Below are 19,293 nucleotides of genomic sequence, written 5' to 3'. Positions count from 1 at the left end.
AACAGGTCGTTGTTTCATTGTGGTGCCAACTGTTGCTCAGATTACCGATGCAGGTGCAATAAGACGCACCAGAGCTCTACAAGGAACACGATGGTCTTCCGTCTTGGTAGTGCCACGCGGCCGCCCAGAGCCCGGTTTCTTTGTGTCCTCCGCAGCCAGCAACCGTGTGCAGTGGTTACACTGCTGTCATGTCTTTCTGCAGTACCGCAGAAGGAACATCCTGCTTCTCGTAGCCCTATTATGCGACCTTGCTCAAACTGACTGACATGTTGGTAATGGCGTCTTTGTCGCCTTAAAGGTGCTCTTAACTAAAATCAACTCACCATGTTTCCTCGCCATCTACGTCAAAACCAACTAACGCTCGTGGCCCTTACAGCATGTATTTAAAGGAAACCTGATTTGCATCCTCATAGCGGCGCTCCTAGAGACACTCTTAGGCGACTGGCGCGAATTCTGAACAGAGGTCATCTTTCAGATGTGTAAACAGTACTACCAACTTTCCTTTATGTCGCACAACGCCTTCTTGGTGTTGTAATATTTTTCTGTAAGTGCATATCTTCTTCTGGATTTAATTTTAATGCGTACCACGGGTACTATAATATCGCCTGAAAAATCGGTGCTGAAAGTTGATCATGAATTATGCCATGAATCGTTGTTCTATTTGGGCGGTGGTGCAATTTCTGATGGTCTTCCAGCAGCAGACTTCAATTCGTAAACTTTCAAATCAAGTTCCGTCCCGCGCCTCGCTGTAAACAATTACCGCGTCGTCGGCCGTCTGTGGTCCCTCGTGACGGATTCGCAGCAGTGTCGCTCGGAACAGTTCTCACAAAAAATTTTATTCTTTGGTAATCGAAATCGTCTCAGAAATTTGTTTACCTACCTCGTTATTTTTATTTATTGATTACCTTATTCATCCCGCTATTCCACTCAGTTTAATTAAATTTTTATTCTTTGGTAATCGATTCGTCTCAGAAATTTATTTACCTACCTTGTTATTTTTATTTATTGATTACCTTATTGACCCTGCTATACCTCGTAATTTCGATACGGGGAAAAAATAGAAATAAAAAAAAAGAAGGCTGCAGAATGCATTTCAGTCTCTAACGCCAGCAGCTCTTACGTTGAGCAGTGTATGCAACATCAACACTAAAATTAATTAAATCTTTCTTTACGTCCGGAAGCGCATTTTCGGAGCAGGAGGACAGATACACAGTTCTTATTTATTCGCTGTCCGACCTGCGTTCGTAATTTCTTAATCGATGTTCAGCTTTTTACTGTCCCTTTCTTGATCTTCTTTTAACGTAGGTATCGGAGCGAACTGCATGAGATCCGCTATTACTCTGTACGATCATTATATTGTACATGAATTTTCGATTGATACCTTACAAGTAGATGAGGAGCACAGGCACTGATGTAGAAAGCCTATTGTGTAGCGCACCGCATCTGAAAAACTGTTAAAGGGAAAGTTAAATTGAGGTGTTGACGTAAGAAAGTTAGGTAGTGTCAAAATTGTTTTTTTCGCTTTTTTATTGAATACGGTAGTAACAGACAAGACCAACGGCACAAAGAAAGCTATTAGGCCAATGAAAATTAGAACAGCTCGCAAACTGTAAAGTAGTGTACGGCTGCTTACAGTTTGCGCACGAAATCCTGTTCTGCGCTGCTATGTCTCTCGTCTCCTCCACGAGATTTCCTTTTAGTATGTTTTATGTGGTATCATGCCTTCTTGTCCGATGCTTTTTCGCAGAAAATTTCTAATCTTTTAACATAACCTGATGATTTCCTATTCGGCCGAAACGCACCGTTCTTAAGTTAATAAGGAACATTCTGCAACCTGCAACTGTTTTCTTAAATAGTAAAAAGACAAGGTCCCATAATAACGCTATTCTAATCAGCGCTTTCCATAATCCACCAGCTGCACGCCAGGTGTCACGCAAGGCTACTCGGGCCGATCTCCGGGTCACAACTATTTCCGGTCTTACCGAGAAGTGGCAAGAACGTTGGAATAGATGATCACCTATTAAAGAAGGTAAACCACTTTTTAGAGCAGTTATTATCTAACTTAGTATTTCCCAATTTTTTTGTAATTCTGTGCCATATGCTACAACTCGAAGGTTATGCAGAATGATGCTCCGTAGAAAATTACAATTTTCTACCAGATTACGTGAAATTAATATTGTAGCCGAGAGCAAGTGGGACGTACTCGTTGCTATGATTACTAAAAAATGCAATGAGGTGAAGCGGTTCGACCAATATAGCCGACGGGGCGTTTCTCGACAGAAAAGCTGTTGAATTTTATTTTCCGAATTTCTTAAGAAGAATGGAATAACTGAATCTAGATTACCGTAGCGTTAGTTGCCGAGTGTAGCACTAACTTGCAGTCATTCTTCTTGAAAATTCGTGCGTCTTAAATCCCATTAAGAAAGTTATGATTTTGTAACATTTGCACAGTGTGTGTTTTAGGCAGTTAGTGCAAAAATAATATTCACAGTTTATTGCTTAAACAACTGATCTTAGAGAAATGTATTTTGGAAGGGACATCGTTTGTGTTATTTAGGCATCCGCTGGGAAAGGATATTCAAAACTCAGCTTCTAAGACATTTTAAAGAAATTTTAACATTTTGTTGGTGTATAGACACCCATTCTGAATTATTGGTCCTAGGTAGACAAGAAATTTTTAAGGGAACATCCGTTATGAAACGCAGGTGCCCGATAAGAAATTATTTTGCAAAATCGATATTCAGTTATTTGTGGGAGGACAGCCTACACCACTGGCTGTAGAAACATGTAATTTGCAGAACCCAATCGTTATATCCCCTACGAACCATCGAGATAGCATTTTTCATAATTCAACAAACTGTTTCTGTCCTATGTTAGTAAAATACATGATACTGTGTGTTTTCTGTCCGATTTTCATTGAGCTTGTTCTACTGAATCTTCCTTTTCGCTGTCAAATACAGGCACAGATGAGGTGTTCAATAAACGTCTGTCTGAAATTCTCTAATTTTTGGACTTGCGCCTATATGTGACACTATACCAAGGTTTCGCACACTGTGTTCCGCAGAACACTGTCGTTCCCCAGGAAGTCAATAGATGCTCCACGAAAATCTATTAATAAAACGCCATTTTTTCGACACATTCACCGAGCTACTTTTTTAAAGTTCATTACGATTTCTGTGTTATTACTTATCATTTGAAATTCAAGTGAACACCAAGTAAAATAAGTTTTACTCATTTTTTAAAATTTTGCTAACTTTTAAAATAAATCACCAGGATTCTCAAAGTGTTCCGTCAGAGGAAATGTTTGGAAATCCCACCCCTGCAAAAAATGCGTACTGCTCTTCTCACTGTCTGTTTATAATAACCAAAAAATATCATTCCAACAGCCAGTTTCGAAAGAAAAAAATGACTGTACCCAGACGCTCTTATTTTGTTTCGCCGGGGAAGTGCTCGTATATTACTAAAACGATATCCAGGAGCGTGGGACCAGGTACTAGTTGAAGTGCGAGAGACCACAGAAATTCAATTTTCAATATTTCACTCAATTATTGACCGAATTTAAAAAGTTAAAATGTTCACGTAATCTACTCATTAAGTGGTATAACCTTAAGTTAAAAGTCATTACAATACTGCAATTATTACAGTTAGAAACTGAGGAACCGTATGCTGATGCACAAGTACCAGTAGTTCACTCATTCAGTATTTGAGAAAGAGAACGCTTAACGACTTCCAACAAACTCTGTACGTATTTTCAAACTTTTAAGAAACTTTCTCTCGGTGAAACCCTTCCACAAAATAATGGCAGGAATAAAGATTATCAGTTACCACGTTTTTCCTGTACGTGCGATTACATTTCAGCATCAGGTATGACGGTTTGATTTATCACTTCCTTCCTACTTAATATATTCACAACACGTTTTTGAGACAGTATCCACACATACCACTGAATGTACCTGCAAAATTACATCTTTCTGCATGACGTAGTTCAGGATATATGACGTCATAAACATTGAAATGTCTGACAAACTGGCTTTTGCTTAAAACTCAGAATAAATTCTAAGGCTGTATTCATACAGAGTTTTATAATGAGAGAACTTAGCGTCTTACAAAAATCTTTAAGCATGATTTCGAACGTTTTCTAAGCCTTTACACGCTAACCTACATAAAGACAATTAACTGTGCCAATACGAGACAGTTTTAGTAGTGTTTCATTAGCTGGTTTTTGTTCAGCTTTCCTAACTTCAAATATCACATCGAAGAATAATAAAGCTTATTGTGATGGAGAAACAATAGAAATTCCTGTAGGTCAGTATAGTTTGAAAAATTTAGAAACATTTATTCATTCGAAGAAGCCAAATATTCACATTAAAGCAGATGAAATTTTAAACAGAATTGTTATTGAAAGTGATGTAAAATTGTATATGGAGATAAAGGATAGCATTGGAAGTGTATTTGGATTTAGTAGCCAAATTGCTGAAGCTAAAAGAAATGACTGTGGCTAAAGATGTTCCTAAAATTATTCTATTTGAATTATTCAATATAAATTTCAATCTTGCTGATGGAATTTTTGTAAAGCATAATGATCATTTTCACAGAGAAACTAATATTATTGCTTCATTCAAACCTAATGCAGAATATGGTGGACCAATAATTCATGAATGAAATTATCCTGTAAATATTCCAAATTTTGATCCAATTCAGGACTTAAAAGTTGCTATAACTGACGAAAATGGTAATTTGATTGAGTTTAATGGTGCTTGTGTAACAGTTATTTTAGAAATTTCTTAGTCTGCTTTTACTGACGCAAATATTTTTTATTCTTAAAGAAATCATGAACAAAGTCAGAAGTTATCAGTTTTACTCATTCTGAATGAAAAGGCTAAAAATAATTTGAATCTCCCCAACAAGAACACAGAGATTAATATAAATATTGGTTGGGTTCATCAAAATCATGCTCAATTGTTCATGAATTTCAGTATTATTGGAACTGATGGTATAGATTATGCAACTTATGATGGAAAATCCAATAAAAAATTAATCCATAACTATGTAGCAAAACTATTCGATGTTCCAACAGAAACGTGTGCAGTGAAATGTAACTTACAAGTTACTTAATTTGATGAACTGGTGTCAATTACAATATTATAACATGAGAATAAAATTACAAAGGTACAAAATACATCATTAAAAACATAACAATACAGATAACATTTGTAGTACTGGCTTTACAACAGAATAGAAATAAACATATACATCAGTGTTACAGGAATTATGACATGAGTACATACATAAAAGATCAGAATAACTTTTGAAACATGAGCATTAAAACAAAACAGAATAAATAATGTCTAAGCATATTTATAAGGTAAATAACATATTATTAATGCCAATTATATTTGATGATAACAGTATTCCTCATCATAGTGAATATAGCTTAGTATTAGAAGAAGAAAAAATTCTATGAAACTACACAGAGACAGGAAGAAAACAAATACACAAGGGTACACAAACATAAAGCGGAATAATACAAGGAAAGGACAGCGTTTGTTTTCAGTGTAACATTTGGTACTGCAGTCCAACCCAAAACTTCATTCCATAGATCTTTCGTCTTATTTCAACCTTTGATTCCACCAACAAAATTCTATCCAAGCATGATTTCTGTATTTTTCTCGCATAACCCCTCAGTGCATTTCTTCAAATTCATCGCAACTCATTCTCTTATAGGCTACCCCCTCTTAAGCTAACTTAAATCTACTGAGCTCAGATGCTAAACTAAGGGACGAGGCAATGCAGCAGCATAAAACAATTAACACAAACAGCAATGACAAAAAAATTCACATCGGCAAAGCAATTGCAGTACTACAACCTATATAAGGCACTGTGCAGGAAACAAGAAAAATAAATTAGTAGTAAAACTGGCTTAACATCGTAATACAACGTCAAATTCAGTAACACTATGCCTGGCAAACAGCAGCAGCAACTTATATCTAAACATGACATAGCTCAAGCAAAAAAAATATTACACTAAAATGGCCATGTCTAATACCTATATCACATCTTAACACTAGAGTGATGCATCACAAGAACTTACACTAGCAGACAAGTTACCAAATCGTAAAGAAATTATTTATGCAATTCCTGTGAAGGGAAATGTCTATTTATGTGCCCTCGTTTTCTTGGAAGTAAATCATAAATTTCTTATTGACTGGATCTGTAGGCATAAAATAACTATATTAGTACATATATTAAATTTTATTTTAACCAATGCTGCAGTGAAGCTAGAAACTAGATATTAAAGAAAATGAGCAAATATGTACAAAGTAAAGCATAAGAACATCATTCAGTAGTCATGAGGCATTTCATAAGTTAGTAGAAAAATCTCTCAACTAGAGAGACAGTAGTATTAATCAGGTGTATAGACATAAAAATATTTCTCGTCATTTCATTAGGCATTTCAGTAAATATCATAAATTAAGAGCTCCACAGTGTAATCATATGTTTTCAAGTTCGACCATGTCGTTTTTGCGATGATTTCTACAAAGGAATGTCAACAGCGAGGTTAATGGCCTCTTTTTTTCTCCACCTAAAGGCTTTCTTTTGTCAGACGACTACCTCTCAGCTGGGTGCCCACGACGCATTACGTGCAGGTGGTCACTTAACTTTCTTACGGAAATATTTACTACAGCAGTTTCCGCTACAGTGACAGTCTCATATAAAAATATTTCACAGGTCAAGAATTTGCATTGCAAATGTGTAGAAGCAAAATCTTGCAGCATAACACACATCGTCGTCGTAAAAATATCATAACATCTCAGTCAATTCTCAAAATCGTCGTAGCTTCCACCAATAATTTCAAAACCTAAAAAAATTCTCTGCTCATGTCAAAAGTGTCATCTGCCTCAAACGTACTTTAAAAATCGTGATCCCATACCAAATATATCATTCAAAGCTCTCATAATATCACAATGGGTCCGAAAAAATATGAACAGTTTACAAAGTACAGACAAAATACAATGTCGTGAGTGTGAAGTTATCCAACGGTGTAATCACGTAAACATCTGTCACTGACGTAATAAAAAAGTTTGTCTCTCTCAGTTAAATGATCAGATAGCTGTGTAATTTGTGTTAGAGAAATATGGTATCGATGTGTAAAGTTGTATAAGCAAATACGATATTAGCTAGGGCTCCTTGTACTTGCCAAACACATGGTACACAAAGTAGGCGTGTACCCCCCTGAGGATTATTGTAATTATACCCTCAGGTGTTACAGATTACAACAATGGAATGAAATGTATCACGGAAAACTTTCTTTGTAATTCAAAAATCTTTAAAAATAAATATTTTAAGTGCAAAATTAATCACTCAAATATGTGTCCTGTAGGGCTAAATGTGCGTCTTGCTGTAAGATAATCTCTGTGGAAGTGTCGTAGTTATTGTCCTCCAAAAGCTAAGTTCTGCAGAAGTCAAGGTACTGACCACATGATAAACAAAAGTGAAATGCTTTGCGTATAGATATCTTACTTATTACGCTTATTGCCGTGATGAAGAAAGTACTGTGATGTAACGTATTGTTGTGCTACGGAAATGGCTGTCTCATTGTAGCTGTACCACAAAAGTTACTACTAAAACATGTTTTACTTTCCAGAAGAATTCAGAAAAACCGTGCAAATATAAAACAGATACTCCACAAAAGCAACAATGTAAATTGTGTCACACATTAGTAACGTCATGATATAATCGTGTAGCTGTCACATTAACTAACCACTGTGTCATCTGGTATCTCACAGAAAGTACTTTAATTCAGAATATATTTTCAAGTAAACCAAAATGTTGCAGTAAAATCTCATTAGCAGTACTGGTAAATGTTCTAATCGTGCAACTAACAAGCAAGAATGTACACACACAATTACACTGTGTCGTCTGTTCACAATAACAATGCATTCGTAATTTCTGTTCAAATAAGTTCTCCTGGTTCTTGACTGGATATTTAACTTCAAACATTGTTGCATGGTAACAGTTTCTAAAGCATACTAGTAACGTGAAGTGAAACGTTTTATGGCAAAGACAAAGTTAAAAAGCAGATTATTTTTCAATAAACGGTTTTACATGTGAAATGTGGTGTAAACCTTAGCTCTTCTTAGTATGCAGAGTTTCAACTTTAACGCAATTATCATGTGGTATACGTCGGTGAGGAGTGCTAAGATTTTTCTCACGGTTAGCGTCTACGTTATTTTTCTCTGAGCCAGCCGGCGCAAGTGGCTGCCTGCGGTGTGAGTCATTGTCTGTTTCTTTGTTGGCGCGCGTCGTTATTGGGATTTGGAGACCTAACTTCCACAAATTCACCGTGACGAGAGGGCTCTGCCCTGTTTAAAGCTCGCCAGTTCTGATGGAATTCAGGTCTGTCGTTTTGTCGGTAGTTCCTGTAGATTCTTTCTTGTCGGTTAAGTGGTGGAGAATTTCTCCCTGAATTATCACTGCACGGTGGACTGTTGCGTCTGAAGTTATTCTGTCTCCCGTGATAATAATAGTTCTGGTTGCCAAATTGTCTGTTTCTCTGATTGTCTCTGTGATAGTCATTACCGCAGAGAGGTGATCTTTCCCTGTAATTATTACTACCCTGCCAATGGTTGTCACACGGGTGGTGTCTGTTTTGGTCACGATTTGTGTTGTGAGAATAGCCTTGTCGTGTCCAGTTATTATTTCTTTCATCGCGGAATTGTGACGAATGTGACCTGTAGTTGTTGTGTTCCTGTTTTCGCATCCCGCGACTGTCTGTGTGAATTTCTAGTTCTTGTAACAGTCCTTGAAAAGCTTCAATGTCGTCTTTGCAACGTCCTGCCAAAATAATATGCCGTAAATGTTCAGGTAATTTGATTAAGCAAATGCGGATGAGTTCTGAGGGGCTGTATGGGTTTGAAAGGTACTGATTCTTGTGCAACATGTCTTCAAAATATTTCACAAGACTGGAAATTTCAGATTGTTCGAAATGTTTCATCATGATGATGCCATGTTTTACTCGGTCTTGTGTAGCTTGAGACCAATATGCTGAGAGGAAGGCATGATAAAATTCTCCTTCACTGTGACAATCGTGAATGACCGATCGCATTCTTACAGCTGGTTCATTCTCCAAGTAGCCACACATAAATTCTAACCTGTGCTCCCGTGACCAGTTGGGAGGGAAACAATGAGAGAATTGATGGAGCCACGCTTGTGGATGAATGTCGTTGGCAGAATTCTTAAACGTTTTGAATTTACGTGTAGTAATGAACAGCTTATAGTCAAAATCATCGTGTCGGCGAGTAGCATGTCGGTCATTGTTACGTCGTTTCGGCGGTTCCATCTCAAAATTCGGTGTACCTTGCCAATTTCTTTCATAATTTCCGAAGTGCCCTGTGTTATTATTTTGTGGCTGTTCCGTATTTCTATGTCCCTCTTCCAGTATTGGAGGGCGAGTGTCCTCTGAAATACGTAATTCTTGTATTACCTGTGTCAGCTGATCTTGTACTTCCCGGATTTCTCTTTGGTGTTGCGTATCAATTTGATTCAGATTTTGTTTCAGTTTCCTAATTTGTTTGCACTCTTCTGTGTCATTAAAGAATACCGGTTTTCTGTCATTCAGATTATCATCTACCTTCGTAGATAAATTATTTAGCTGATCCGAAAGTTCAACTACTTTCTCTGATAATGAACTAATTTCCTCCATGTGTCTTTCTACTATGTCCTTTAAGTTTTCCTGAGTTTTTGCAAGTTGCATAACCGAATCGGTAGATGCAACTGAGTCCATTTTAGCTTACAAGGTCTCGTGATTTTCATGAACAATAGTTTGCAGTTCTTTTATGGCTGCTTCGTGATTCTGTAATGCATTTTCATGACGCGAAAAAATAGGTTGGAAATGCTCACAAATTTGTGTTTTTACGTCATTACAGACTTTTTGACATTTCGATTCAATGTTATGTAACTCAGCAGTTAAATTTTCACGTGTTTGTTCGAGAGTTTGTTCCAATGAGTTTAACTTTTGAAGGTTTTGCTGTGTTTGTCTCTGATTTTGTTCCATTGTGTGTAACTGTTGCTGTGTTTGTCTCTGGTGTTGTTCCATTGTGTCTAACTTTTGAAGATTTTGTTCCATTGTGTCTAACTGTTGCTGTGTTTGTCTCTGGTGTTGTTCCATTGTGTCTAACTTTTGAAGATTTTGTTCCATTGTGTCTAACTTTTGAAGATTTTGTTCCATTGTGTCTAACTTTTGAAGATTTTGTCCCATTTGTTTCTGATTTTGTTCCATTTGTTGCATTAATTGCAATAATAATGTATTAGTGTCTGGAATCGGTTTCTCTATGCTTTTTGGCAGTGCATTTTCACCGGCAACATTCACATTTTGACAAGCAGAAAATGTGTCTTGACTCATTTGAGAAAACGATGAGGACGCAAAACCTGAATCTACAGTATTTGCAAAATTGTGTCCTATCATTTCGGATTCCTGAGGCGAGCTGTTGCCGAGCGATCGATCGATAATGCTTCCCTGTTCACTAATTGTTTCACTGCCTACGCCATTGTTTGCCACCCGCTCCATTTGCACAGTTACCAAATTACTATGTTGAACATTAGTTAATTCATTACATGGTGGCGCTAACACACTGCTTTCGTCTTCACTGTCATTTCTCAGTTTACTTTGGAGCCTAGTATTACGTTTTTCACAAGCCATTATTGTCACAATATTTCACCCGACAACACAGAAAAACACAATTTGAAGAGCAAAAATAAGAGAACACATTAACATAGCACTGAAAACAATATCTAGTTAATTGCAGCTGCGAAATACTTGGTGCAAATCTACATGCATGCCACAACTGTTTTACTGTGCAACTATGAAAAACCACAACTACAAAGGAAATTCTCTCTATAATTACGCGCTAGCAATAAACAAAAGCTACAATAATTACACAAACTACAAGAAAAAATCAGAAGATTCCAGTGAGGTATCCTAGGCTAAGGGTTGACATATGAAACGTCCCCTTAGAACAATTTATACACGACTGTGCTTAAACTAACAAACAATAATTTTTAGCGCAACGCAATCTGACTTTCAAAAATCCCTACAAAAGAATGGCCCTGACTAACATTAACCTATACCTTTCACAAATCACTTACCTCACAAAAATCTTCATTACTCGAACTACTGCAATACAGCGAGCGCCACTACTGCCAGCTAAATAAAAGATTCAAACTACTGAAGGCACTAACTACTGATAGGGATAGTTAGCAAATGAAAGATTTTAATAGAGAACAAACAATGTATTTACCTTAATAGTCATAATATATGATACCCAGTATTACAAACTTCAAAACTCCGCCATCTCTCTCCCCACATCCACCACTGCTAGCGGCTCACCTCCAACTGCGCAACGCTACGCGCTGTTCACATCCAGCTGCCGCTGCCCAACACTACAATGGCAGACAACAATGCAAACTAGCCACAGACTGCACACAGCACAGCCAGTGATTTTCATATAGAGCGTTACGTAACTTTGCCAATAATAAAACATAAACAGCCTACTTACAAGTTCTTCATCAGCTCTTATTCGATTGACTTCGACTATAGCCAATGAGTTAACCACGGAAGGCCATATTGTTAGTAATGGATAAAAAGTAAGAAAAATGAGGTACTTTATCCATTAGAATTATTTGGTGGATTTTTTGAAGATTACAAAGAAACGATGTGTGAAGCAGATTTAACAGTAATTTTTACATGGTCATCAAGTGCTGCGGATTCTATTACGTTGGTCTGATACAAATTATGCTGGTGTTGAAGATGTAACTACACTTGCAAAAGAGGGAAAAATTGTTGTAGAATCACTGGAAATTCGTGTTCCTGTTATTAAATTTGAACGAAGATATTCTCCTGGATTAGAACAAGATAGAATTAAAAATTCAAAAAATCCCATATCTTTCTTCGAACCACAGACTGTAGGGATTGCTGGATTAGATGAAAAAAGAAATTTGGAGTTAGATATTACAAATTTCTATAACTCTGCAGAATGTGATATGCCTTATTTTATCTTTGTTATTTTCCAGACAAAAAGGAAAAATAATCAGTTAGTGGACTCTTCTTTATTCGATAATGTTAAATTATAGAACATCTATATTAAAAATGGAAGAAACGAGATTTTTCCTCAAGAAATGTGGAATCAAGATCCGCCAAATAATTATTTAAATCTTATGATGCTTTCTTAGATTTTAAGAGAACTACACAATTGAATGCTGACATTAATGTGAGTCCATTCAGCTTTATTGAAAATTATTCTGTCTATGTTATAAATATGTCTAGAAGAATGGATGTGCTAGCAACACTGAAAACTACAATGAAGTTGTGTGTAAATTTTAATGATAAAATTCCGAAAGATACACTTATGTATGAAGTAATGTATGGTAAAAAGAATGTGATATATGATTCACAACATAGAACTTCAGTTGAAAATTTTTGGCTTGCATCCATTTATAAAAAAATTTGTAATTGTTGGTTACACTTCATTAAATTATAGAAAATTATATAATTTAAGAACATCAGTAAATTATAAGAAAATTATAGAAATTATAAGAAAATAAAGAACATCATTAAATCATTACGTAACCATCACAAAATAACCTGCGACTGCACTGAACGGGCCCACTTACTACTTATAAATGATGCACTTTTTGTTTATTATAAGGATGCAGATTATTGTACTTCAGTGTACGCCATACCTCAGATTGTGAAATGCCTAATCGTTGAGAGACATGTAGCGTACTGGTGCCCGGGCTGTGTTGAACTGCGTCCATAATATCCTCATCATCTTCACGTATCGAGCGCTCGTACTGATATGAACGCTAGGTGGAGAACATGTCTTTCGTAACATTCGAAATACTCTACTAATGTTTCGTGCATTCGGAATCCTCCGAGTTGGATAACGTACACAATGTTCGTTAACTGCAACCAAAGCATTACCATCACATTTGCCGTAAATAAACACCATATCGGCGCATTCCACTATCGTAAATTTGAAAGGCATCCCTATTTCATAAATAATCTACAAACTACAAGAGTTACTATGCGGTTTCACTTAAATACACTGTTGTTATTATGTTCTTTCACTGAACAATACAGAAAACTAAGTCAGCTTGCTCAGCTGGGTGGTAAAGTGCTCGCCTCCCATGCAAGTGGGACCAGGATCGATTCCCGGCCGGGCTGGAGATCTTCTCCGCTCGGGGACTGGGTGCTGTGTTGCCCTCATCATCATTTCATTCTCATCACCGGCGCGCACGTCGCCCAGTGTGGCGTCAAATGAAATAAGACTTGTACCTGGCGGCCGAACTTCGCCGAATAGGGGCCTCCCAGCCAACGATGCCATACGCTCATTTCCATTTCCACAGAAAACTAACACGTTTCAAGATTAGGAAACGACTGAAACAACTCAATAACGATTGCAACATTCTTAGTGGAAAGTAAACAAATTTGTTTGCACAATAAGCTTTGCTTTTCTGGATGTTCTGGAAAACTGCTGCAGATACACGTATGGGACATGTTTTATTAGATTCGCCTGATCAATAAAAACAAAATAAATGGAAATCGTGCTTTACTTTAACCTCGTACAGTTTTGCGATGGATTCGTATTCGTGAAGATGCTAAATTTCAGGCAAAATCTTTTATTAGCTTTAGCTCCGTAACTAAACATTCGGGTACCTATCTTTATATGAACCTTTCTCCTTAGTTTTACTTGTAAAATAACATATTAAAATATTTGCATACCTTCGTGAATCACCGTATAGGTGCGTATGGACGAGTTGCAGTACATCTCTCCACCGCATTCCACTCATGCCTCATGAGATTTAGGTCGGGGGTACGGACAGGCCAGTCCATTTGCCGAAAATGATCTTTTTACAGGTGCTCCTCTACTTGCGCTGTTCGAAGAGGTCGTACTTTGTCATCCATAAACACCAAGTCAGGGCTGCCACTGAAAAGACGCATGTGTGGAAGGTGTACAGTGTCACAGTGAGTGTACTGTATTCATAGGTTCGGAGGTCACTACTCCCATGCAGCTCCCCACACCATAACATCTGGACTACAGAAACGATCATGTTCGACATTGTTCCTCGCCATGGTGTTTTTTTCTTTGAGATTTTGTGGTATGGGGGCCAACAGCCTTGCCGCAGTGGTAGCACCGGCTCCCATCAGATCACCGAAGTTAAGCGCTCTCAGGCTTGGCTTGCTAGCCAAGGACTCAGATAGGGACACCGTCCGGGTCTGCTGTGTGCTGCAGCCAAGCGGGGTGCACCCAGCACTTGTGAGGCGTATTGAGGAGCTACTTGGCTGAGAAGTAATGGGTCCAGTTACGAAAACTCACATACGGCTGGGAGGGTGATGCACTGACCATATGCCCCTATGTATCCACATCTGGTGACACCTATGGGCTGAGGATGACACGGCGGCCGGTCGCTACCGTTGTGCCTTCGAGGCCTGTTCACATGGTTTTCTTTTTGTGGTGTGGGGAGGCATAGTATGGCAAGGGTACACCGACCTCCAAATCATGGAACACTGTACACTCACTGGTCAAGGTTATTGTCACCCTGTACTCCTTCTCCCTGGGCGTCTTTTCAGCGGTGTATTCAGCCCTGACTTCGTTTTCATGGATGAGAATGCGCGACCGCATCGAACTGCTGAGATGTAGGAGCTCTTCGAAACTGAGGATTTTTGCAAATGGACTAGTTTTCTCATTCCCATTGAGCATGTGTGGGATGCAGTGGGGACACATATTACATAGTGCATGTCCACAAGCCTCAACGAGTTGGTGGATGAATAGAACGCCTGTACCACAAGAACTCCTTACCTACATAGTGTCCATCATGGAAGCACGATGCAGAGCGTGCGTTGCCGTGCATGCTGATCACACATCTTATTAAGAACCATGGGTCGCCGTTTGTAATGTCTAGTGGACCACTATGACTTCAGACTAGTGGTGACTTCAGAGTAAGTATTGTCTTAGAATAAAATTGTAATTTCTGTTCGTCTAATTGATTATTTCTTTCAGTTACCTTCTGCACTATGCTGCAGCAGTTCTTGCTATGAATGGTCCAAATTTCATCGAGCTTCGTTCTTTTTACAGTGACTCACTGTAAATTTACTTTCGTTCTTAAGTTTCGCACACCACTGTATATCATACTACTGCGATTCTTGTATGGATGATGACCCTTGAGATATTAAGACGGAGCTACAGCTCAGGGTTATGACTATTCAGTTATCAGGGGTAAAATACATGGAGCACATCGTTAACCACAACCTTTACAGTGGCCAGACCGCTGCTAGAAGAATCGAAGGACATAAAACAGGGGAATGAGTTGCGAAAAGAGTGTAAAGAGGTTATTGCTTATCCCACGTGTTAATCAGTCCGTACATCGAGCATGCAGTAAAACAAACTAACAAGTCTAAAACTCGAACCAAGAAGGAGAGATAAAAGTTTTATGTGATACCGATTGTGTAATAATACTCTCAGAGACGGCAAAGGGCTTCGAAGATCAATTCAACGGAATGGATAATATATGGGAAAGAAGTTACGAGCTGATCATAAATAACAGTAAAACAACTATAACGGAGTTTAGTTGAATTAAGCCAGGGGGTGCTGGCTGTATCAGATCAGGAAATGTAACACTAACAGTCGCAGAACAGTTTTGCGAATTTGGCAGCAAAATAACTGATCACGTGAGAAGTAAAGCGCATGTAAAATAAAAACTTGCAATAGCAAAAAAGTTTTTGAAACGGAGGAGTCCGTTAACATTTAATGGAAATTTACGAGTTAGGAAACCATTTATGGAAGTGTTATCTGAGAAGTAACTGTTTCTCTTGGTTCTTTGCCATTTGTTTTCTGAATCGAAGAAAATTTGAAATTAATCCCTTAGGATCTAGCTTATTAAAGATATATTCTTGTAAAATATATTTGGTGATTTGCCCTTCAGTGCAAAAGCAAAAAGCAAACTCTACATTCTGACGAAGACGGGCCATTCGGGACCGACTGACCGTCGTGTCATCCTGTACCATATGACTTCATACGGATACTGTATGGTGAGGCATGGGGTCTGCTCACCGATCTCTGGCCTGTGGTCCGCTTCCTTGACCTTGGAGCCGAGACTTCTCACTTCAGAATTCTGCTGAGAAAGTTTCGGTGTCCTCTTGGTTCATCATTGTGTCAACGAAGTTAAGCTTTTCTTCTTCCCCTTGTATCATATCCATTATTCCCTGATTTTCCTCTTGAACTATGTCACTTTTGTTGGTAAAATTTTTCGCTCACACGATCATTATTTGTTTACGTAGTTTTTCTCTGCCTGAGGTTAGACATTATCGATGAGTTCAGTTTTAATCTGCCAGGAAGTTTCATATCAGCGCACAGTCCGCTGCAGAGTGAAAATCGCATTCTGGAAACATCCCCCAGGCTGTGGCTAAGCCATGTAACCGCAATATCCTTTCTTCCAGGAATGCTAATTCTGCAAGGTTCGCAGGAGAGCTTCTGTGAAGTTTTGAAAGTAGGAGACGAGGTACTGGCTGAAGTAAAGCTGTGAGGGCGGGGCATGAGGCGTGCTTGGGTAGCTCAGTTGGTGGAGCACTTGCCCGCGAAAGGCAAAGGTCCCGAGTTCTAGTCTCGGTCCGGCACACAGTTTTAATCTGCCAGGAAGTTTCATTATTGATGAGTTGTTTCTCTGTTTTTACTATGTCGTACTAATTATCGGTTAAGATTATTTTGCCGGAGTGCGAATCAATGTAATACGCGCTGATTCCAATTTGTATTCTAGAACATTCGAGAATACTCAGCAACCTTAAAACGCAGTGACATTATAGAACAATCTAGAATTTTCTCCCTTCCAAAACTAATTGCTGCGAAAGAGACAGCTGATATTCTGGTGTCCACAACAATGAAATGGTGACCACTACAAACACTCGTTTGTCCACAAGCACAACAATTACCATCCCACAACCAGTATAGAGCACAACAGTGGAACTAGCCATAGCACCAAAACCAAAAGCCAGTGATTAGATGTGGGCGGTATTATGTACCTCAGATGCAATGAAATATGGACGATAAGCAGTTACAGATATGAAGGGAACAAAAGATTTTGAAATGATGGTACAGAAGAACGTTGAGGACTGTAATGTCAAGCTTGAATAATTAACGAAGAGCAGAGACAGGAGCTCAAAAACTTAATGTCACGAACTGAATTAATGAAGGAATAGATTTGTAGAGCACATGCTAATGCACCAAGGAACAATAAATTTGGTGATCGAGAGAAGAACAGCTGCAGAGTGCGACCGGTCAGCGCACACATCTCTCCCAGCCGTTGTCAGTTTTCGTGACGAGAGCCGCTGCTTCCCAATCAAGCAGCTCCTCAATCGGCCACACAAGGGCTGAGTGCCCCCCACTTGCCAACAGGGCTCGGCAGACCAGATGGTCAGCCATCCAAGTGCTAGTCCAGTCTGACAGCGATTAACTTTGGTGATCTGACCAGCGTTACCATTGCAGCAATGTCGTTCGCTTGACTGTAGTAGACGGGTTCACATGTATATAGCCTGCATTAGTTATCCGGTTCAAAAATGGTTCAAATGGCTCTGAGCACTATGGGACTCAACTTCTGTGGTCATCAGTCCCCTAGAACTTAGAACTACTTGAAACTAACTAACCTAAGGACATCACACACATCCATGCCCGAGGCAGGATTCGAACCTGCGACCGTAGCAGTCCCGCGGTTCCGGACTGCGCGCCTAGAACTACTAGACCACCGCGGCCGGCAGTTATCCGGAGATAAACAGATTTTCACAGGATGGTGAGCTTCTGTAAACCAGCTCTCTGGAGAATACCACATCATGAAACTAAATTGTCCAGCATGTGGCCGTTGTTGCTCTGTCCTCAACATGAACCAAGTTTGGTACTATCAAAGGTACGAAAAGTGTATACAGTGGCCGAACTAAATTTTATATCTCTCAGGTGAAATATGAAGGAATAATAAGTAGTCAGACAAGATATACCATTTGGTTCAAATGGCTCTGAGCACTGTGGGACTTAACATCTATGGTCATCAGTCCCCTAGAACTTAGAACTACTTAAACCTAACTAACCTAAGGACATCACACAACACCCAGTCATCACGAGGCAGAGAAAATCCCTGACCCCGCCGGGAATCGAACCCGGGAACCCGGGCCCGGGAAGCGAGAACGCTACCGCACGACCACGAGCTGCGGACGATATACTATTTATTTAATTCTCGAACGCATTATCATATTCTATTCAGAGTGTAGGGCAAACATGAAATCAGATATCAGAGTCAACGTGAGATCTCTTGTTGCGAGGTCATGTGAAAAGTCTTGCGTTTGAGACCCGTGTAGAGACTGAAGAAGACTTCCTTGCAAGAATCGTCGCTGCCTGTTCCAACACACTGAGATTGTTCGAATCGGTACGACAGAGCTTGGCATGATGATGTCTTGTCTCCATTGGAGGACGTCACTTTGAACAACTGTTGTGTATGTTATGCAGACAAACAAAGTTTTTAGAATTATGTGTGTAATATATGCGTCTACTATCTTTTTTCATCGTCAGTTCACGTACAGGAAATCCGAAATTCTCTAAATTTTATTCGAAACTTTCGACTCAGTCGTTTGCAGACGGGCTTTGCTCATCTCAAAATGATACACTTACCATTCGTCACAAACTCCCAATGTTGTATTAACGTCTTTGAATCACTACATAGCTTTTATAACATGGTAAGCAGTCTGTTGTTTTCATAATGCGGAAAATCTATAACTATTTTACCTCTGTCACCTTTGTCGCAAGACTTGTCACTTAACCTAAGAGAAGGAACTCGTGTGAGGTTTTTTTGTTATGTATCTTATAAACTTGGTTTGGGTTTATTATTGTACGCAATATGAGCAGAAAGATCCGGAAACCTATTAGTGGACATTAATATGAGATGTGTCAACCCTTCGCCCTTATGACGATTTCTGCTGGGGACACTTTTATTAATAAGTTATCTGAATATCTGTGTGGGAATGGCGGCCCATTCTTTCTCAAGAGGCGAAACCAGAGCAAGTAGCAATTTTGGACACTGGTAGGAAACGAAGCAGACGTTCTCACACATCCTTGTCACCAGTGTAGAGTCTTCTACCGCAAGGAAGTAAGGGAGACGATGTTGTTATGGGTGGCCGGTACCACCTTTCTACAACACAAATGCAGGTGTGAATCAATACGGTTCTTTATTTACATGAACATTTACTCATCTTGAATA

The sequence above is a fragment of the Schistocerca cancellata genome, chromosome 3, assembly GCF_023864275.1.
Source record: "Schistocerca cancellata isolate TAMUIC-IGC-003103 chromosome 3, iqSchCanc2.1, whole genome shotgun sequence".
NCBI lineage: Eukaryota > Metazoa > Arthropoda > Insecta > Orthoptera > Acrididae > Schistocerca > Schistocerca cancellata.
Note: the sequence above shows the minus strand (reverse complement) of the source record.